Below are 22,959 nucleotides of genomic sequence, written 5' to 3'. Positions count from 1 at the left end.
TTAACCCTATGTTTCCACAGGGCATATTATTTATTTTAACCCTATGTTGTGCAGGGCAGTGCATTAACCCGTCAGAAAATGCTTTCTGCTGTCAGAAAATGCTTTCTGGTCTACGGGGCAGGGGCAGCGGGGCAAGAGGCAGGGGCAGCTGTACATTAACCCTATTAACCCTATGTTTCCACAGGGCATATTATTTATTTTAACCCTATGTTGTGCAGGGCAGTGCATTAACCCATCAGAAAATGCTTTCTGCTTTCAGAAAATGCTTTCTGGACTACGGGGCAGGGGCAGCGGGGCAAGGGGCAGGGGCAGCTGTACATTAACCCTATTAACCCTATGTTTCCACAGGGCATACTATTTATTTTAACCCTATGTGTGCAGGGCAGTGCATTAACCCGTCAGAAAATGCTTTCTGCTGTCAGAAAATTCTGGTCTACGGGGCAGGGGCAGCGGGGCAAGGGGCAGGGGCAGCTGTACATTAACCCTATTAACCCTATGTTTCCACAGGGCATACTATTTATTTTAACCCTATGTTGTGCAGGGCAGTGCATTAACCCGTCAGAAAATGCTTTCTGCTGTCAGAAAATGCTTTCTGGTCTACGGGCCAGGGGCAGCGGGGCAAGGGGCAGGGGCAGCTGTACATCAACCCTATTAACCCTATGTTTCCACAGGGCATATTATTTATTTTAAACCCTATGTTGTGCAGGGCAGTGCATTAACCCGTCAGAAAATGCTTTCTGCCGTCAGAAAATGCTTTCTGGTCTACGGTGCAGGGGCAGCGGGGCAAGGGGCAGCTGTACATTAACCCTATTAACCCTATGTTTCCACAGGGCATATTATTTATTTTAACCCTATGTTGTGCAGGGCAGTGCATTAACCCGTCAGAAAATGCTTTCTGCCGTCAGAAAATGCTTTCTGGTCTACGGGGCAGGGGCAGCGGGGGCAGGGGCAGCTGTTCATTAACCCTATTAACCCTATGTTTCCACAGGGCATATTATTTATTTTAACCCTATATTGTGCAGGGCAGTGCATTAACCCGTCAGAAAATGCTTTCTGCTGTCAGAAAATGCTTTCTGGTCTACGGGGCAGGGGCAGCGGGGCAAGGGGCAGGGGCAGCTATACATTAACCCTATTAACCCTATGTTTCCACAGGGCATATTATTTATTTTAACCCTATGTTGTGCAGGGCAGTGCATTAACCCGTCAGAAAATGCTTTCTGCCGTCAGAAAATGCTTTCTGGTCTACGGTGCAGGGGCAGCGGGGCAAGGGGCAGCTGTACATTAACCCTATTAACCCTATGTTTCCACAGGGCATATTATTTATTTTAACCCTATGTTGTGCAGGGCAGTGCATTAACCCGTCAGAAAATGCTTTCTGCCGTCAGAAAATGCTTTCTGGTCTACGGTGCAGGGGCAGCGGGGCAAGGGGCAGGGGCAGCTGTACATTAACCCCATTAACCCTATGTTTCCACAGGGCATATTATTTATTTTAACCCTATGTTGTGCAGGGCAGTGCATTAACCCGTCAGAAAATGCTTTCTGCTGTCAGAAAATGCTTTCTGGTCTACGGGGCAGGGGCAGCGGGGCAAGGGGCAGGGGCAGCTGTTCATTAATCCTATTAACCCTATGTTTCCACAGGGCATATTATTTATTTTAACCCTATGTTGTGCAGGGCAGTGCATTAACCCGTCAGAAAATGCTTTCTGCTGTCAGAAAATGCTTTCTGGTCTACGGGGCAGGGGCAGCGGGGCAAGGGGCAGAGGCAGCTGTACATTAACCCTATTAACCCTATGTTTCCACAGGGCATATTATTTATTTTAACCCTATGTTGTGCAGGGCAGTGCATTAACCCGTCAGAAAATGCTTTCTGCTGTCAGAAAATGCTTTCTGATCTACGGGGCAGGGGCAGCGGGGCAAGGGGCAGAGGCAGCTGTACATTAACCCTATTAACCCTATGTTTCCACAGGGCATATTATTTATTTTAACCCTATGTTGTGCAGGGCAGTGCATTAACCCGTCAGAAAATGCTTTCTGCCGTCAGAAAATGCTTTCTGGTCTACGGTGCAGGGGCAGCGGGGCAAGGGGCAGGGGCAGCTGTACATTAACCCCATTAACCCTATGTTTCCACAGGGCATATTATTTATTTTAACCCTATGTTGTGCAGGGCAGTGCATTAACCCGTCAGAAAATGCTTTCTGCTGTCAGAAAATGCTTTCTGGTCTACGGGGCAGGGGCAGCGGGGCAAGGGGCAGGGGCAGCTGTTCATTAATCCTATTAACCCTATGTTTCCACAGGGCATATTATTTATTTTAACCCTATGTTGTGCAGGGCAGTGCATTAACCCGTCAGAAAATGCTTTCTGCTGTCAGAAAATGCTTTCTGGTCTACGGGGCAGGGGCAGCGGGGCAAGGGGCAGAGGCAGCTGTACATTAACCCTATTAACCCTATGTTTCCACAGGGCATATTATTTATTTTAACCCTATGTTGTGCAGGGCAGTGCATTAACCCGTCAGAAAATGCTTTCTGCTGTCAGAAAATGCTTTCTGATCTACGGGGCAGGGGCAGCGGGGCAAGGGGCAGAGGCAGCTGTACATTAACCCTATTAACCCTATGTTTCCACAGGGCATATTATTTATTTTAACCCTATGTTGTGCAGGGCAGTGCATTAACCCGTCAGAAAATGCTTTCTGCCGTCAGAAAATGCTTTCTGGTCTACGGGGCAGGGGCAGCGGGGACAGGGGCAGGGGCAGCTGTTCATTAACCCTATTAACCCTATGTTTCCACAGGGCAAGAAAATGCTTTCTGCCGTCAGAAAATGCTTTCTGGTCTACGGTGCAGGGGCAGCGGGGCAAGGGGCAGGGGCAGCTGTACATTAACCCTATTAACCCTATGTTTCCACAGGGCATATTATTTATTTTAACCCTATGTTGTGCAGGGCAGTGCATTAACCCGTCAGAAAATGCTTTCTGGTCTACGGTGCAGGGGCAGCGGGGCAAGGGGCAGGGGCAGCTGTACATTAACCCCATTAACCCTATGTTTCCACAGGGCATATTATTTATTTTAACCCTATGTTGTGCAGGGCAGTGCATTAACCCGTCAGAAAATGCTTTCTGCTGTCAGAAAATGCTTTCTGGTCTACGGGGCAGCGGGGCAAGGGGCAGGGGCAGCTGTTCATTAATCCTATTAACCCTATGTTTCCACAGGGCATATTATTTATTTTAACCCTATGTTGTGCAGGGCAGTGCATTAACCCGTCAGAAAATGCTTTCTGCTATCAGAAAATGCTTTCTGGTCTACGGGGCAGGGGCAGCGGGGCAAGGGGCAGAGGCAGCTGTACATTAACCCTTTTAACCCTATGTTTCCACAGGGCATATTATTTATTTTAACCCTATGTTGTGCAGGGCAGTGCATGAACCCGTCAGAAAATGCTTTCTGCTGTCAGAAAATGCTTTCTGGTCTACGGGGCAGGGGCAGCGGGGCAAGGGGCAGTGGCAGCTGTACATTAACCCTATTAACCCTATGTTTCCACAGGGCATATTATTTATTTTAACCCTATGTTGTGCAGGGCAGTGCATTAACCCGTCAGAAAATGCTTTCTGCCGTCAAAATGCTTTCTGGTCTACGGGGCAGGGGCAGGGGCAGCTGTTCATTAACCCTATTAACCCTATGTTTCCACAGGGCATATTATTTATTTTAACCCTATATTGTGCAGGGCAGTGCATTAACCCGTCAGAAAATGCTTTCTGCTGTCAGAAAATGCTTTATGGTCTACGGGGCAGGGGCAGCGGGGCAAGGGGCAGGGGCAGCTATACATTAACCCTATTAACCCTATGTTTCCACAGGGCATATTATTTATTTTAACCCTATGTTGTGCAGGGCAGTGCATTAACCCGTCAGAAAATGCTTTCTGCCGTCAGAAAATGCTTTCTGGTCTACGGAGCAGGGGCAGGGGCAGCAGGGACAGGGGCAAGGGGCAGCTGTACATTAACCCTATTAACCCTATGTTTCCACAGGGCATATTATTTATTTTAACCCTATGTTGTGCAGGGCAGTGCATTAACCCGTCAGAAAATGCTTTCTGCTGTCAGAAAATGCTTTCTGGTCTACGGGGCAGGGGCAGCGGGGCAAGAGGCAGGGGCAGCTGTACATTAACCCTATTAACCCTATGTTTCCACAGGGCATATTATTTATTTTAACCCTATGTTGTGCAGGGCAGTGCATTAACCCATCAGAAAATGCTTTCTGCTTTCAGAAAATGCTTTCTGGACTACGGGGCAGGGGCAGCGGGGCAAGGGGCAGGGGCAGCTGTACATTAACCCTATTAACCCTATGTTTCCACAGGGCATACTATTTATTTTAACCCTATGTGTGCAGGGCAGTGCATTAACCCGTCAGAAAATGCTTTCTGCTGTCAGAAAATTCTGGTCTACGGGGCAGGGGCAGCGGGGCAAGGGGCAGGGGCAGCTGTACATTAACCCTATTAACCCTATGTTTCCACAGGGCATACTATTTATTTTAACCCTATGTTGTGCAGGGCAGTGCATTAACCCGTCAGAAAATGCTTTCTGCTGTCAGAAAATGCTTTCTGGTCTACGGGCCAGGGGCAGCGGGGCAAGGGGCAGGGGCAGCTGTACATCAACCCTATTAACCCTATGTTTCCACAGGGCATATTATTTATTTTAAACCCTATGTTGTGCAGGGCAGTGCATTAACCCGTCAGAAAATGCTTTCTGCCGTCAGAAAATGCTTTCTGGTCTACGGTGCAGGGGCAGCGGGGCAAGGGGCAGCTGTACATTAACCCTATTAACCCTATGTTTCCACAGGGCATATTATTTATTTTAACCCTATGTTGTGCAGGGCAGTGCATTAACCCGTCAGAAAATGCTTTCTGCCGTCAGAAAATGCTTTCTGGTCTACGGGGCAGGGGCAGCGGGGGCAGGGGCAGCTGTTCATTAACCCTATTAACCCTATGTTTCCACAGGGCATATTATTTATTTTAACCCTATATTGTGCAGGGCAGTGCATTAACCCGTCAGAAAATGCTTTCTGCTGTCAGAAAATGCTTTCTGGTCTACGGGGCAGGGGCAGCGGGGCAAGGGGCAGGGGCAGCTATACATTAACCCTATTAACCCTATGTTTCCACAGGGCATATTATTTATTTTAACCCTATGTTGTGCAGGGCAGTGCATTAACCCGTCAGAAAATGCTTTCTGCCGTCAGAAAATGCTTTCTGGTCTACGGAGCAGGGGCAGGGGCAGCGGGGACAGGGGCAAGGGGCAGCTGTACATTAACCCTATGTTTCCACAGGGCATATTATTTATTTTAACCCTATGTTGTGCAGGGCAGTGCATTAACCCGTCAGAAAATGCTTTCTGCTGTCAGAAAATGCTTTCTGGTCTACGGGGCAGGGGCAGCGGGGCAAGAGGCAGGGGCAGCTGTACATTAACCCTATTAACCCTATGTTTCCACAGGGCATATTATTTATTTTAACCCTATGTTGTGCAGGGCAGTGCATTAACCCATCAGAAAATGCTTTCTGCTTTCAGAAAATGCTTTCTGGACTACGGGGCAGGGGCAGCGGGGCAAGGGGCAGGGGCAGCTGTACATTAACCCTATTAACCCTATGTTTCCACAGGGCATACTATTTATTTTAACCCTATGTTGTGCAGGGCAGTGCATTAACCCGTCAGAAAATGCTTTCTGCTGTCAGAAAATGCTTTCTGGTCTACGGGCCAGGGGCAGCGGGGCAAGGGGCAGGGGCAGCTGTACATCAACCCTATTAACCCTATGTTTCCACAGGGCATATTATTTATTTTAAACCCTATGTTGTGCAGGGCAGTGCATTAACCCGTCAGAAAATGCTTTCTGCCGTCAGAAAATGCTTTCTGGTCTACGGTGCAGGGGCAGCGGGGCAAGGGGCAGCTGTACATTAACCCTATTAACCCTATGTTTCCACAGGGCATATTATTTATTTTAACCCTATGTTGTGCAGGGCAGTGCATTAACCCGTCAGAAAATACTTTCTGCCGTCAGAAAATGCTTTCTGGTCTACGGTGCAGGGGCAGCGGGGCAAGGGGCAGGGGCAGCTGTACATTAACCCTATTAACCCTATGTTTCCACAGGGCATATTATTTATTTTAACCCTATGTTGTGCAGGGCAGTGCATTAACCCGTCAGAAAATGCTTTCTGCCGTCAGAAAATGCTTTCTGGTCTACGGTGCAGGGGCAGCGGGGCAAGGGGCAGGGGCAGCTGTACATTAACCCTATTAACCCTATGTTTCCACAGGGCATATTATTTATTTTAACCCTATGTTGTGCAGGGCAGTGCATTAACCCGTCAGAAAATGCTTTCTGCCGTCAGAAAATGCTTTCTGGTCTACGGTGCAGGGGCAGCGGGGCAAGGGGCAGGGGCAGCTGTACATTAACCCCATTAACCCTATGTTTCCACAGGGCATATTATTTATTTTAACCCTATGTTGTGCAGGGCAGTGCATTAACCCGTCAGAAAATGCTTTCTGCTGTCAGAAAATGCTTTCTGGTCTACGGGGCAGGGGCAGCGGGGCAAGGGGCAGGGGCAGCTGTTCATTAATCCTATTAACCCTATGTTTCCACAAGGCATATTATTTATTTTAACCCTATGTTGTGCAGGGCAGTGCATTAACCCGTCAGAAAATGCTTTCTGCTGTCAGAAAATGCTTTCTGGTCTACGGGGCAGGGGCAGCGGGGCAAGGGGCAGTGGCAGCTGTACATTAACCCTATTAACCCTATGTTTCCACAGGGCATATTATTTATTTTAACCCTATGTTGTGCAGGGCAGTGCATTAACCCGTCAGAAAATGCTTTCTGCTGTCAGAAAATGCTTTCTGGTCTACGGGGCAGGGGCAGCGGGGCAAGAGGCAGGGGCAGCTGTACATTAACCCTATTAACCCTATGTTTCCACAGGGCATATTATTTATTTTAACCCTATGTTGTGCAGGGCAGTACAGCATAGCATTAACCCGTCAGAAAATGTGTTCTGGTCTACGGGGCAGGGGCAGCAGGGGCAGGGGCAGTGCTACAGTAACCCTATGTTTCCACAGGGCATATTATCTATTTTAACCCTATTTTGTGCAGGGCAGTGCAGCATAGCATTAACCCGTCAGAAAATGCTTGCAATGGCATTTTTTGACAGTGTTTTTTGTAGCCAACCATATGTTGTACGCAGCAGTCAGCATTAACCCTATGTTAGCAATTTGTGTCATCATTTTTAAACCTGTGTTGTACAGGGCAGTGCAGCATTAACCCTATGGTGGCAATTTTGTACCCTATGTTACATCATTTATGGTGAGATTGCAAAATCAGACGGCAGCCTAAGCAAATTCTGACGGCACATAAAATGCAATTTTCTGCTGCCCTGCAAAGCCGCCTGTGAGGAATTGTGCCAATATAACCCTATGGTGGCTTGGCGCCGTCCTTCCCGGGCAACTGGAGCTGTGCCTCAGCATTTTTAACCCCATGTTGCATCATTTCGCCAGCCTAAGCAAATTCTGGTGGCGAATCCACTGTGGAATCGCGGGTATTGAGTCCTTTCATTTTTTCTTTTGTTCTTTTAGAGTATTAAGGCTGTTTTTGCTTAGAAGTTTACACATTTTATTGTTAATGTGATGATTGTTTTGCAAAGGTACATTTTAACCAAACACAATAAAAAATGTTTTTTTTAAAAAATTGAGTCTTTTCCTTTCCCCAGCTGTACAACCTGCAGGCTTGTCTGGGCCCATTTTTAATTCCAAGGCCCCCCCCACCCCTTTTGGTGTTATCTATTGTGGCGGTTGCCCTCCCCAGGCTTTCATTTTGCCTTAAAGTTTAGCCTTCCTGGTGATTTTATTCTGGTTCTGGGCCTCTCGGACCCCTCTAGCCTCATGGGGGGAAGGGGGGTGGAAACCCCTTTATGTAATGTCTTTGAGGCCCGGTCTTTTGGTGATGAGGTGCTGGTGGGTCCCCCTCCTTCTCAACCGGGCCTCCTTTTGTGGGACCTATTTTCTGCAGCTACTTGGGGATTCTCTCCTCGTGGAGGTAATGGGGCTATACCTGGCGGGTTGTCTCTCCTGGACCAGGTCTGCAGGGCCCCTAGTCCTTTACATCCCCCGCTTTTAGGGGGAAATGTCTCCCAGCGACCCCCCTGCCTGAGGTGTCCGCTTTGCCCCTCTTGGGTGCGGTGCCTTGGCCCTTCCTGGCCTCAATCTTCTCCTGGATGGTTGGTGTGGTGGAGGTTGTGAGGTAGTCCTCTTTGTATAGCTGACTGCTGTGTGGTCCGGAGCCTCCTCCCTCCCTTGCTATGTCCTACGGTATCTTCTTCTGTGTGTTTGCATTAATAGAGGTGCCTCACCTGTTGCACTCGTCGAGGTTGCACTTGTCGGGATCCTTATGAGGCTCCACGGGTGTTCCTGCTATCCCCCTGTTGCTCTCCTCTATGCTTGCCCCTTCAAGGCTCCTGCTGTCCCCGTGTTGCTCTCTACGCTTGCCCATTCAAGGCTCCTGCTGTCCCCCTGTTCTCCTCTACGCTTGCCCCTTCAAGGCTCCTGCTGTCCCCCTGTTGCTCTTATCTACGCTTGCCCCTTCCAGGCTCCTGCTGTTCCCCTGTTGCTCTCCTCTGCGCTTGCCCCTTCAAGGCTCCTGCTATCCCCCTACTGCTTTCCTCTATGCTTGTCCCTTCAAGGCTCAGGGCTGGCTCCGGCTGCTTTCCCACTCATAAGGCACTGGATGGACGGAGAGGCTATTTGCAACAAAACTAGCTGCTTGGGTGCTGTAGGCAGATGAAAGTGTCTGAATTGCCTGGGCCTCCCTTTCACAGCCCGACAGAGGAGATGAGTAGTGCCTTTGAAGGGTTAGTCTTGCCCAAACTATGTAATGGGATGCTAATGAACCTGCTAATAAAACAACTACCCTTTTGTGAGGGTCCAATAATTAATGATATTGAGCATTGATTTCTAATACTTTAAGGAATGAAGCAAGCACACTGTGTTGTGATATGCACTTAGTTAGCAGGCCACACCATTTTAAAAATGTTCGTAGGTAGGCCACCCCCATCAGGTATTAGACCATGGCCATCATGCAAGACACACCCCCAAATGAGCCCCCACCACCTTACTTTCTTACCCCACTTAACGCCCTGGGAGTACTTGAAGCATATATGGGTAACATATAAAACATTCTTGCAGAGGGCTGGTTGTGGGTTCTCCGGATTCGAAGCACCAAACTCAACGTGGGTCTTGGATAGTCTTTCACTGAAGGAAAATCGTAAAGTACATGTACCCATAGTAAGTCTGCATAGCACCATGGATGACACAGTGACTGTGTAGACCTCTAATGATCTACCATCGCCAAAGCCTGAGATACCCATAACCTTACCTGCCATTGCCCCTCAAGGTAGGGGTATATTCAATCTTGCCCCACAAGGGAGGAGTACACCCAATTTTGATCAATCCAAGCATTCGGCTCTCCTCCAAATGGCCCGACCTTATGGCCAACATTGCTAAAGAGTTACTACTTTCTAAGGACCCATTTGACCGTGGCTTTTTGTCGGGTGCATTAAACGATTGGGTAGCAGACCTATAGGTGCCTAAATTGAACTTTGCATCCCAGACACATGGGCATGCTCGCGCTGATGCTACAGGCAGCAAGGGTAAACACTGCCAGCCAAACTCTTTCACAAAGGGAAAGGACAGATCAAGCCACTCAAACTGACCTCTGTATTGAGGAATCCCTGAGTTCTATGGGGCCAATATTGGCATGCGATGAAAAGGCAAAAATCCCTAGCGTAGACTTATTACAGGAAACTGTTCCTTCCTTATCTCTGCATGAGCTGAGTGCTGGCCATAAAGAGGTTAAACATCCCACAGTCATGAATGCCAAATTGAAAAGCACTTCCCTATGAAATCTGCCAGTAAAAAAAAAAAAAAAAAAAATCACATATGCCTAAGATAATGGATTTAATGGACTCAAACACTCATGACTTTGTAATGGATCAAAGATATTTCATTATAACGAACATTCAGAAAACTAAAGAAAAAGAGCCCAAAGAAGCCCTGCGCAATAAGGTTCTCGCTTGGTTGTGCCACAGAACTGTCCCAGGAGTAGTCGGACTCAAGGACTTAAGGATCATTCGGAGGATAGATCTGAGTGACTGGTGTCTGCTACCCAATTGTGACTGCATTTTGGTGGGCTGTGGGGCCAGCACCTTGCCTGCTTTTCTCAGACGATGCAAATATCTACCCAAAGGGACCTCAAACTGTAACATTATTCTTAGAATTTAGATCTTCAGAGAGTTTCTTATGGTTCTTCCTCTTCCTGATTATTGTTAACATGCTTACTCTGATTTTCTCAATACTTGAACTGCAGTTACTAAGTGGATGGTGATTGTTATGTCTTGCCCATTTTGCTCTTATCTTGTTATCAACCCTTATGACAATGCATTACTTACCGTAAAAGCATTTCTGATGGTTGTAGCTGCTTAGATTCACATGCTGTGCATAGGTCCGACATCCAGTGGTCACTGCGGAGTATTGCATTTTGTTTTTCGTAGTCGAAAAAGGGACGTCGACAAGGCGTGTCTGAAACACTATCCCTATAGTGACGTGCGTTGTACCCACAATCCCTCACGCGTCGAGGTCCCTCTGTTTGTATTTTTTCTGCCCTGAGGGAGCCTTCTATACGTGAGTGAGTACAGAAAAGAGAGAGAGATATAAAGGAAGTCTATGTTCCTTCCATCCGAGCGGGGAGGAAGGGTGGGCGCATGTGAATCTAAGCAGATACAACCATCAGAAATGCTTTTACGGTAAGTAATGCATTGTCTTCTGATGTTTGTTAATCTGCTTAGAATCACATGCTGTGCATAGACTAGCGAGCAGTACCCGGAGTTGGCGGTTGGTTATGAGAAGGAACAGTAGAGAAAAGGTGTCGTAATACTGCCTGTCCCACCTGGGAGTCAGATCTAGAGTGTGCATCTAGACAGTAGTGTTTTGTAAAGGTGTGCACAGAACTCCAGGTAGCCGCTTTGCAGATGGACTCAAGGGGAACATTTGCAATGAATGCTATGGATGCCCCCGTGCCTCGAGTAGAGTGTGTTCTTGGCCTAAAGGGCAGTTCTCTCTTAGCAAGAGTATAGCAGAGAGTGATGCATTGAACAATCCATCTAGAAATAGTGGACTTTGAAATCGCATCTCCTTCTCTTCCTGCTGCCACCGAGACGAAGAACTGATTAGTCTTCCTCAGTGGTCTGGTTCTTTCCATGTAGAACATGACCGCTCTGCGTACATCTAGTGTGTGCAGAGTCCTTTCTCCCAAATTGGAAGGATTTTGAAAGAACTTTGGTAGTTCTATAGATTGGTTTACGTGGAATTTAGAAATAAATTTCGGGGCAAACCTAGGGTGCGTGCGTAGAACCACCTTATCTCTGTGAACTGTAACGAAGGGGTCTAGAATAGAAAGAGCCTGAAGTTCACTTACTCTCCTGATGGAGGTGATAACTATTAAAAAAGCAGTCTTAAGAGTGAGGTGTTTAAGAGATGCTTTGTGCATGGGTTCGAATGGAGAGCCCATGAGTCTGGTAAGTACCACATTAAGGTCCCATCCGGGAGCTGGGTCAGCTATCGGGGGGTGTATTCTCTTTACTCCCTCCATGAAGGCTTTTATAACAGGGATCCTCCACCACAACACCTTGAGTTGGGAAGTGGTGTATGCAGAAAGTGCCGCTAGGTGGACTTTAATGGAGTTAACACTAGACCTGAATCCAGAAGGTGGGTCAGGTATAGGACAACATGTGTGGGAGAGCAGTCAATAGGGTTGATGCTTTTACTCCTGCACCAGATGACAAATCTTTTCCACTTGCTAGAATAGCAGTGGCGAGTGTTAGGTTTTCTGGCTTCCCTGAGGATGTCCATGCATCTTTGCGGGAGCTGTAGATGTCCGAACTCTATGATTTCAGGAGCCAAGCTGCTAAGTTCATGTTCTGGGGGCATGGATGCAGAGTCCTGCCCTTGTCCTGAGACAGCATGTTGTACGGGCAGGGGAGTCTCACTGGGGGAGATAGAGACATCTCCATCAAGTGAGCGAACCATGGTTGACGGGCCCACATTGGGGCCACTAGTATCATGGTTACTTGTTCCTGGTGCATCTTGTGCACCACCCTGTTGAGAAGGGGAGTCGGGGGGAAAAGCGTAAACAAATTTCCCTGACCATTGCATCGACAGACCGTTCCCCTTGGATTGGTTCTGGGGGTACCTGGAAGCATAACTTAGGCATTGTGAGTTTTCCAGGGTTGCGAACAGGTCTATTTCTGGGAATCCCCATTGTGTGAAGACGTCGAAGACGATGTCTTCGTGCAGGCGCCATTCGTACTCTTCGGGCAGGGAGAAATCTCTGCTGAGTCTGTCTGCCAGCAGATTGAGTTCCCCGGGTCCATGTAGTGATAGTAGGAACATGTCCTGTTTGAGAGCCCACTTCCATATATTCTGGGCCAGCTTGGACAGGCCTGGAGAGTGGGTGCCCCCCTGCTTGTTGATGTAGTACATGGCTGTGGTGCTGTCTGTAAGGACCATTACTGTTTTGCCTTGTAGGTGTTCCTGGAAGGCTCTTAGCGCCTTGAATACAGCTAGTAGCTCCAGTAGATTTATGTGTTTGGATGCTACGTTCGGAGTCCACACTCCGTGAGCAGTCTGATGGGATAGGTGCGCCCCCCATCCTGTGAGGGATGCGTCTGTGGTTAGAGTGGCTTCCGCCGCGGGTGTGGCAAAGGGTTTCCCTTTTTCCATGTTTTCCTTTGTCCACCACCGTAGCGAGAGAACCAAGGCTTGCGAGACCACAACTAGATCCTCCCATAGTCCGCTGGCCTGACACCGCTGGCTGTTGAGCCACTCGTGCATTGGGCGCATGCGCAGGCGCGCGTGAGGTACCAAATAAATACACGACGCCATCATTCCTAGCAAGCGCATTGCTTTGCGTACCGTCACCTCTCGACCGGTTACATATTGAGGGATCTGAAACAGCATGTTTTGGACCCTCTCTTTGGAGGGGAAGACGAGGCCGTCCTTTGTTTGAATTAGAGCCCCTAGGAATTGCTTGATTTGACTGGGGTCTAAACTGGACTTCTTTTCGTTGATGGAGAAGCCCAACTGGAACAAAAGGTCTACCGTCTTTTGGGTATTGGAGAAGCATGTTTTGTAAGAATCCCCTGTTATGAGCCAGTCGTCGAGGCAAGGGTAAACTGGGATGGACAACCTGCGCAGGTGTGCCGCTGCCACTGCCAGCACCTTCGTGAATACCCTTGGTGCTGATGCTATGCCGAAGGGTAGCACTTTGAACTGGTAGTGTTTGCCCTCTATCATGAACCTGAGGTATTTTCTGTGCGCTGGCAACATTAAAATATGAAAGTATGCATCTTTCATGTCCAATGTTGTCATGTAATCTCCCTGAGAAAGCAATGGGATCACTTCCTGTAAGGTTACCATACGAAACTTTTGGGGTTTGATAAACTTGTTCGCTGGGCGCAGATCTAATACAGGGCGCATGGTTAGATCCTTTTTGGGTACAAGGAAGTACACTGAATAAATACCTTCCGTTACCTGAGATAGAGGCACGACCTCTATGGCTCCTTTTTCCAGCAGTTGTTGTACTTCTTGGAGAAGGATGGCAAGATGTTCCGGTGTCATGCGACGTCCCCTCGGGGGTCTGTAGGATGGGGGAACTGTTGAATTCGATACAGTATCCGTGGGCTACGGTGGAAAGTACCCAACGGTCTGACGTTATCTCCTCCCATGCAGGAAGAAAGGATGTTATCCGGCCCCCGACCGGTGTTGCATGGGAGGGGACGCGAATCTTCGCGTCACTTGGAGTTGTTGGGGGCTTGGGAGCCTCTGGGGGTGGATCCCCGACCTCTCCCTTTACCCCGGCGTTGGCCTCTTTGGCTGTACTGCCCACTATTGGTCTGGTAATTGGTGGCAGGGTATTGTTGATGCTGACTTTGTTGTTGTTGTTGTTGGCGTTGGCCACGAAAAAAGCGTTTGTTGCCATAGCCGCGTCTGGTAGTGGGCTTAGAGATTTGGTCAAGAGTCTTGATAGTATCGAACTCTTTTTTAGCCATCTCTAGAGCTTCATCCACCGCTTTCCCGAAGAGGTTAGAGTCTTCCACAGGTTTATTTATTAAAGACGCCTGTGTCTCCGGTTTAAACCCTGAGTTGCGCAGCCATACATGGCGTTTTAGGAGTATTCCCTGCACCAGGAAACGTCCCGCTGTTTCTGCCGCGTCCAGAGAGTTTTTTACAATGCTCTGGTTCACCTGGGTTCCTTCGCCAATAGTTGAAAGTAGGCGTGTACGTAAAGGCTCCGGTGCTTCCTCGGCGTCCTTGCGCAGTTTGGCCCACTGCGCGTCTGCATAGCTAGCAAGCAAAGAATTGTTGTTCGCAATTCTTGCTGAGAAGGCAGCCGAGGAAGTTACTCTTTTTGCAAGGGCATATAGCCTTTTGCCCTCCTTGTCATGGGGTGCCTCACTGGTGGAAAGTGGTACCCCTGCCCTCTTTCTAGTATTAGATACTACTAGGGAATCCGGAATGGAATGTCCCCTAATGTAGAGCGGGTCTGAGGGAGAAGGAGTGAAAAGTTTTTCAATTCTCGGATTTACCCCTCTGATCAATGCGGGAGTGGCCAGCGAAGGGATGATTCTTCTTTTCACTGAAGCTAGGAGGGGAATGGTCTGGCTGACCGGGGGTTTCTCTTTAATTACTCTTTTCACAAAGTCTAATTCTGGAGAGAGCTCCCCAGTGTCCAGTTCGAAATGTGCTGCTGCACTGGGCAACAGTGCATTGAAAGTGGGCTGATCGTCAATTGGAGACGTGTTCCTAAACAGTGAATTGTCAGGAGGATTTAGGTTTAGGACATCAGTGTCGGAATATACTGATGGGGATTGCCAGGGGTGCGAAGGTCCTTCTGTGTTTTCTCCGAAGCCTTCTTCTATAATGTCTGGCTTGTCTTCTAGACATTCCTCCTGGTTCTGTCCTTCTTCATCGTCCATGAAATCATCCTCCTCCTCCAAGTATTGTTCCTCCCCAGTGAGGTCGTATACATTATGGAAGTCTGAGGCTGTGTCCACCTGGGGATCGACTAGCCTCGGATTTTTTGCCCTGGGGTCCTCCTGAGGCCCTTCTCTAGTCCTCTTGGGAGTTTCAGAGGACTGGGTATTCATAAACCTTTCCATCCTCTCCATACAGAGGTGGAGTCTTTCCATTGTTTCATGGGGTACCCCAGAGCGGTCTGGCGGGGGAAAAATAGAGTCATCTAGCTGGAAACGGCTCGACCTCTCCCAAAGCGTCGAGGAAAGTGTCCCGTCGCCCTCCGAAAAGCCTTCAGGTGTGCTGGGTGACCCCCCGACTGAAGGGGTAGTCCCTGCCTTCCTTCGGGCTTTTTCGGCGTGTCTTTCGACTTGTGCGTAGCGCTCGACGTGACTTTCGGCGTACGCTTCTGGGCGTCGGCTACAGCGATCCTCGCCAAGCTCTCGGCGACTCGTTTGTCGGCGGAAGCTTGCGTTTTTGACGCTACGGGTGTCGATCGCTCTACGGCGGTATGCGCCTTTTGTTGATGCGCGCCCGCCGATGGTTTGGGGGCGGCGCCCTTATTTGCCGAAAGCCCAGTCGCTGGTCGCGGCTGCGAGAGGGGCTTCGAACCCGAACGGTCCGAGGAGGCCGCCGGTGGAACCTGCGTCTCCTTGGGCGCCGAAGCTCTCTTCGTCTTAGACGAAGAAGAGCCGTGGGTTGTGTGCTTAAGTGTGTTTTTGTGTGCGTCAATGTCGCCGGGGTGTTCATCCCCATAAGCAGGGCGTGAGCCGAGCCCGTCGGGGCCGGGGACAGACGACGAAGCGCACGAGCGCTCCTTAGAGGGGTTTTCGACTTCCGTAGCGGAGGTCGTGTTATCGCGTTCCTCGTCACTGTCGGTGGTAGCAGCGGCGGGTGAACCTTCGGCCTTCGACATCGCGTAGGCCGCCCACCTCTTAACCCTACGGTCTTTTAGAGTTTTAGGCTTAAGAAGCTGACAAGCCGCGCAACCCTCCTCCTTGTGATCGAGGGGCAAGCAGCGGTTACACCGTGAATGCTTGTCCTTCCAAGTAAATTTGCCTTTGCAAAGCGGGCAAAATCTAAAGGGAGTCCTCTCCGTAGCCGAGGTAATAAATCGTGATAACCACCCCAAGGGAAAGGAAGGGGAAAGGGAAAGGCATTCTCAGAAAAGAACCAGAGATGTCCCACGACCCCACTCTCCCTACTGTATATGGCCTGCGAGGCCAGGCCACGTGTTCGGCAACGCCGAAGGATCTCCTCCGCTCGACCCTCCGTCGAAGATCTTGCTCGGCGGACAACAGCTTCACAACTGCGTCGAGGGAGGGAGTATGTGTTTAATATTAATGAGAAAACGACCAAAGGTCGAGGAGATGAAATTTGCAATGTCTCTCGAGGAGCTCCGCGTAAAGGCGACCAGTAGCTGGGCGGAAAAAAACAATCTGAGGGACCTCGACGCGTGAGGGATTGTGGGTACAACGCACGTCACTATAGGGATAGTGTTTCAGACACGCCTTGTCGACGTCCCTTTTTCGACTATGAAAAACAAAATGCAATACTCCGCAGTGACCACTGGATGTCGGACCTATGCACAGCATGTGATTCTAAGCAGATTAACAAACATCAGAAGGGAGTAGTTTCTTACCTGTAACTCCATTTCTCCAGCATTGGTATCTTTCATGGATTCACATGCTTAGAATATTCCCCGTCGTCAGACTGGGAACCCTCGGTACACATATATATAGTCATTTCCAATAGGAAAAACTTCTGCCCTATCCCCGTCTGCGTCCTCTACGGGGCCGCCCACGTACGCCCCGTTGGACGTGATGGTATATAAGCCCCGCCCCCGCGGGTCCCTTCAGATTTCGACCCCTCCAAGATAACGGGGGGAAAACTTGCTTACATACCAATCTTCCACATTGCAGTCCGGGGAGGCCGGAGGGCGCATGTGAATCCATGAAAGATACCAATGCTGGAGAAATGGAGTTACAGGTAAGAAACTACTCCCTTCTCCAGCATTGGATCTTTCATGGATTCACATGCTTAGAATAGATTGTAAAGCAGTAACATCAAGAAGGAGGTGAGAGTGCAATGTAACTTACATTCGTAGAGACACCCCCAAACACTACCGTTTACACCATGTATGTAAGCAACAACTTATTATACTGATATGAAACGGATTTCCGCCATACAATGCTATGTCATATGACTCAGTATGCACCCCTTGCGCACATATCTACCCAACCACTTATGTTTAGGTCAATAAACTATGCACATTCATGTATACACTCTGAAAAACCAGCTGAGGCCAAATAATAATAAGGCAGCATTCTTCTTGAAACTTTGGCTTACCTCATTGAAAAAGGTGGCGAAGCACTGCCCTTCCCATTTGTACCTCATCCGCGTGCTGCTTTTCCAGGCAGTAGTGGCGCGTAAACGTGTGCGGAACAGATCATGCCGCCGCCTGGCAGATGTCCGTCAGCGGAATTCCTGCCCATAGAGCCACGGAGGAAGATGTCGATCTCGTGGAATGGGCTCTGGGACGATGTAGTAGAGGTCTCCCGGCCTTGGAATGACACAGGGTAATCGCCGAGGAGACCCAGCGAGCCAGACCTTGTTTGGAGATAGCCTTACCCCTAGCCGAGGGGCCGTAGGCGACGAATAGCTGTCTGGTGGCTCTGATATCTTGCGTTTTTTGCAGGTAAAATTTTAGCGCCCTTTTGACGTCCAGAGTGTGAAGAGCCTTCTCCGCCGTCGACGAAGGAGATGCAAAGAAAGTAGGGAGTACCAGGGTCGAGTGCTTATGATAGACCGACGGTACTTTTGGGATGAATGAAGGGTTAGTTGATAAAATAACTTTGTCCTTAAAGAACCTCAGATATGGAGGGTCTATGACCAGTGCCTGTAGTTCCGACATTCTTCTAGCCGAAGTGATGGCAACTAGGAACGCGAGTTTCCAAGATAGAAATTGTAGAGATGAAGAGGACATTGGCTCAAAGGGAGGCTTCATTAAGGCAGCTAGAACCGTGTTCAGACTCCACGACGGTGGGAACCGTTTTTCCGGAGGGAAGGTTCTAAACAGACCCTTCATGAAATGCTTCACTAGCCTGTCACTGAATAGTGGAGGGGACTGTCTTCTTCTGGTAAATCTCGAAACAGCCGCCAGGTGTACTTTGATTGACGATGATGACAGTCCGCTCTCCGCAAGATGAAGAAGATACGGGAGGATTTGCTCCGGAGTTACTTCCAAAGGTTGTATATTTTGTTGTGTTTGACACCATATACAGAACCTTTTCCATTTGCTTACATATGATTTGTTAGTGGACGGGGCTCTGGCCGCCTGCAGAATCCTTCGGCAATCAGTCGAGACATTTAGGTTCCCGAACTCCGAGAAGTCAGGAGCCATGCAGTTAAGTTCAGGCTGTCCGGATTGTGGTGCCACACGGTCCCCTCGTCCCTGGACAGGAGGTTCGGTACTTTCCTGAATGGTATCGGCTGATCCAGCGACAGATGAAGGAGGTCTGAGAACCATGGTTGCCTCGGCCAGCGCGGGGCCACTAGGATGACCCGGCAATTGTACCTGTGGATCCCCTGGATCGTCCTCCGTATGAGGGGAAATGGAGGGAAGGCGTAGAGGAACTTGCCTGTCCACGGAAACGAGAACGCTTCCCCCAGGGAGCCTGTTTGGGGCCATCTGCTCGCGAACTGAGCACATTTTCGGTTTCTTTCCGTGGCGAAGAGATCGATCGACGGGGTCCCCCATCTTTCGAAGATTTCCCCGAGTTGAGTGGAGTCCAGCTCCCACTCGTGTATTTGTGACATAGTCCTGCTCAGGGAATCCGCCTGTAAGTTCTTCGCTCCCGGTAGGTGGTATGCCACTAGGGAGATGTGGTGTTTTAAAGCCCAATGCCAGATCTTTTGAGCTTCCTTCGAGAGGGTCCTGGATCTGGTGCCACCCTGTTTTATCAGGTAGAACATAGCTGTCGTATTGTCCGTGAGCACTCTTACTTTTGACCCCTTGATGTGTGGGAGGAAAGATTTCAGGGCCCATCTCACCGCCCTTAGATCCAGGACGTTGATATGTAGGCGAGATTCGGTCGACGACCACCTGCCTTGGGTTTGGTGACGTGACATGTGTGCTCCCCAGCCCGACAGAGAGGCGTCTGTAATGATGGTGTTCTGAAATTCCGGCTCCTGCAGGGGGACCCCTCTGTCCAGGTTGCGCGCCACTTTCCACCATCGGATGGCTTTGATAACTCGTTCGTCGTCGACTATTATCTTGTCCGACCAGCGGCCTGTGGCCTGCTTCCATCTGTCTGATAGGAACTCCTGTAGAGGTCTCATGAACAACCGGCAGTTCGCGACTAGGTGGATGCACGATGCCATGGAGCCGAGGAGAGCCGCATATTTTCTTACTGACAACCTTCTCTGTAAACGAAGTTGGCTTGTCAGGTGTTTGATCTTCAACAACCTTTCCAGGGATGGTTTCACTAGTCCCGTGTGGGTGTCGAATTGAGCACCTAGGAACTTCAAGCTCTTTGAGGGCTTTAGTGAAGACTTTTCGTAGTTCACTGCAAATCCCAGACGCTGTAGCAGTCGCAAGGTGGTCAATAGGCTGTCGTTGGTCGACGCTGGGGAGGATCCCCTCACAAGCCAGTCGTCGAGGTACGGGTAAACGTGATGCCCTTCCTTCCGCAGCCAGGCTGCTACGGGTGCTAGGCACTTTGTAAAGGTTCTTGGGGAGGACTTCAGGCCGAAAGGGAGCACAGTAAATTGGTAGTGTGTTTGGCCGACTAGGAACCTCAGGAACCTCCTGTGGTGAGTGCGCACCGGAATGTGAAAATACGCATCTTGGAGGTCCAGAGACGCCAGGAAATCGTTCTTTTGGACCGATCTGATTACCTCCTGTAGAGTAAGCATCTTGAACTTTTGACTCAGCAGGGTTTTGTTGAGGTCCCGTAGGTCGAGGATGGGGCGCCACTTCCCGTTTGGTTTCTTTACTACGAAGCAGCGCGAGTAAACCCCTAAGCCTCTCTGTGAAGCAGGGACTAACTCGATGGCGCCTTTTTTTAGCATGAGCGCAACCTCTCGACGCAAGACGCTTAGGTGTGGTTGAGACAGGCGTATCGGTGGACGTCTTGGAGGTCTGGACTTGAATCTTAGGGAATGTCCCAGTCTCACCGTGTCCAGAACCCACCGATCTGTCGTAATTGACTCCCATTCCTCGACGCAACTTGACACTCTCCCTCCTAGAACGTCATTGTTGATCTTTTTGTTTTCCCGTCGACGACGAGTAAGTGGGACGTCTCTTAGAGGCCTGGAAATTTCTGCGTCGGGTCGAGGACTGTGAGGCGCGTCTATAGCCTTGGGACGGATATGAAGACCTCCCGAATGCTCTATCCCTGGATCCCGCAAATCGTGCGTTTCCCGTAGCTCCTCTAAAGGGGCGAAAGGAACGAAAGGGCTTACCGCTTTGGAGAGAGCCCAGCGAGCGCGCCGTCTCAGAGTCCTCCTTCATTCCTTTCAAGGCCTCATCCACCTTTTCGCCAAACAGGTGGTCACCTTCGAAAGGCATGTCGACGACCTTATATTGCACCTCGGGTCTAAAGTTGGTGCACTTGAGCCAGGCCTGGCGTCGTAGAACCACTCCGTTGTTAATTTGTTTGAACCCCGAGTCTGCCAGGTCCACCGCTATATTGATAGCATGGTTCGAGGCTTCTTCTCCTTCACGAACCAGGGACATAGCTGATTTTCTGTGTTCTTCTGGGAGGTGGTCCAAAATGGGTGCCAGTCTGTGCCACATCTCCCTGTCATACCTGGCCATGATTGCCAGGGAGTTCGCTGCTTTCACTGTTGACGCTCCCACTGACAGGATCTTCTTACCGAAAGCGTCTTGGCGTCTAGCTTCGGAGTCCGGCGGGGTAGAGCACTTATGCTGGGCCTTTGCCTTTCTCGTCGCCGCCGCCGATACCACCGAGTCAGGCGTGGGTTGCGCAGAGAGGCATTTTGGCGTCGAATCTGGAACTTTAAATTTTTTCTCTACGCGGCCTTTGACCGCAGGTTCCGAGAATGGATGCCGCATGGTTTGGACGCCCTCTTTCCATACGTGGTCCAGTATCGGTATCGAAAAAACGGAACGCCTATTCTTGCCCATATGGTCAAAGAGGAAGCAGTCCTTCTTTTCTTCTTGTTGGGTCAAACCGAACTCCTTGCAGGCCTTTTCCATCATGGAATGGAAGGCCCCTATGTCATCCGGTGGAGATGGGTGAATGGGACTTTTCGGAGGATCCACCTCCACATCCGAAACCCATGACGGGTCTCTCGACGGCGAGAGGGAGATATCAGAAGCTGACCCCTGTTCAGAGAGGGAGTCCGAGAGCTCACCTTCTTCCTGGACTGTTGGAGCAGTTGGGCCCACGACCGATCTAGTCGGGCGGTGTGAAGGTCCGGGCTCGTCGACGAGGGGAGTCGTCGGAACAGGTGGGAGCCTTTCGTCCAGGGACTTCAAGAGCGAGTGTAAGGAGGAAAGTACCTCCATGGAGAGAGTAGCCTGGGCGTTTGGAGGCTGGGTGAAAACTTGAGAGCAGGTTGCACCAGAAGGAAATCTGGGCCATAGCCCCAGGTCTTCCGGGCTCACTATTCTGAAGCCGTCGTCTTCTTTGGAGGCGATCGAAACAGTGTGTCGGGGAGCCCCATGTCGAACGCTTCTGGCCTCCAGGCCTGGAACTCCGTCGACGAGGGAATCGTCGTCGACGATGAGCCCGTTTGAAAGGCGGGGGACTGTGACGGAGTGGGCACTTGGATCGTCGTCGTCGACGGAGGGCCTGCAGGTGGCTTAGGCGGTCCCGCCTTCGCGGAGCTCTCCCTGCGTTTATCCGCCTCTCTACTCGTAGCTGATCTTTTCTGATCGCTCGAGGAGGATTTTGGCCTGTCCTTATCTTTCTTCGACGAAGAAGAAGAGGAAGATGATTTCTTCGTCGATTCTTTCGATGAGGCCTTAGAGGAATGACTTCGAGGCACGTCCTTCTCCGTAGGTCGTGATTTTTTGGCCGGAGGTTCCGACGGATGTGAGCGTCGGGAGGCTTCTGATGTTTTCGCTGAGGCGATACTGCGCACCGATCCTACCTCCGACTGAGGGTACGCTCCAGCGCCGTCGTTCAGCCACGAGACCAGTCGCCGATTCCGGTCCTTCAGGGTTTTTTGGGAAAACCCCTTGCAGATATCTCATTGGTCCGCCGAGTGGTGGGGGTGAAGGCAGTAGATGCAGTCAAGATGGCCATCCCCTTCATAAACCTTCTTTAGACCGCACGTGGCACACGGGCGGAAAAGAGGCTTACCCGACATTATTGCCAGACCAACTAACAAAACTCGTAGGAGTTAGAAGCGGAACAGACAAACTCGCAGGAGTTAGAAACAATCGATAAGTATTTGAAGAAAATACACGAGGAGATCCCACTATCTTTGGAGACGGTTGAAATCTGAAGGGACCCGCGGGGGCGGGGCTTATATACCATCACGTCCAACGGGGCGTACGTGGGCGGCCCCGTAGAGGACGCAGACGGGGATAGGGCAGAAGTTTTTCCTATTGGAAATGACTATATATATGTGTACCGAGGGTTCCCAGTCTGACGACGGGGAATATTCTAAGCATGTGAATCCATGAAAGATCCAATGCTGGAGAAATGTATTTATGTTGTTTGTCTTGTCTGCGCCCTTAAGCTTCCGGGTTCTCAGGTGCGCAATTCAAATTCAATAAAGTAAATTAAAAGTGCTCAAACACCGCCTGGGGACTGTATGGGAACCTGACGCATAAAGTGTTGCTAAGTATCACACACCAGGTGAAAAGTGCGGCTTCTCTCTCGTGCAATTATCACACCATTGA

The sequence above is a fragment of the Ambystoma mexicanum genome, chromosome 1p (assembly GCF_040938575.1).
Source record: "Ambystoma mexicanum isolate Mex_15411 chromosome 1p, UKY_AmexF1_1, whole genome shotgun sequence".
Taxonomy (NCBI): Eukaryota; Metazoa; Chordata; class Amphibia; order Caudata; family Ambystomatidae; genus Ambystoma; species Ambystoma mexicanum.
Note: the sequence above shows the minus strand (reverse complement) of the source record.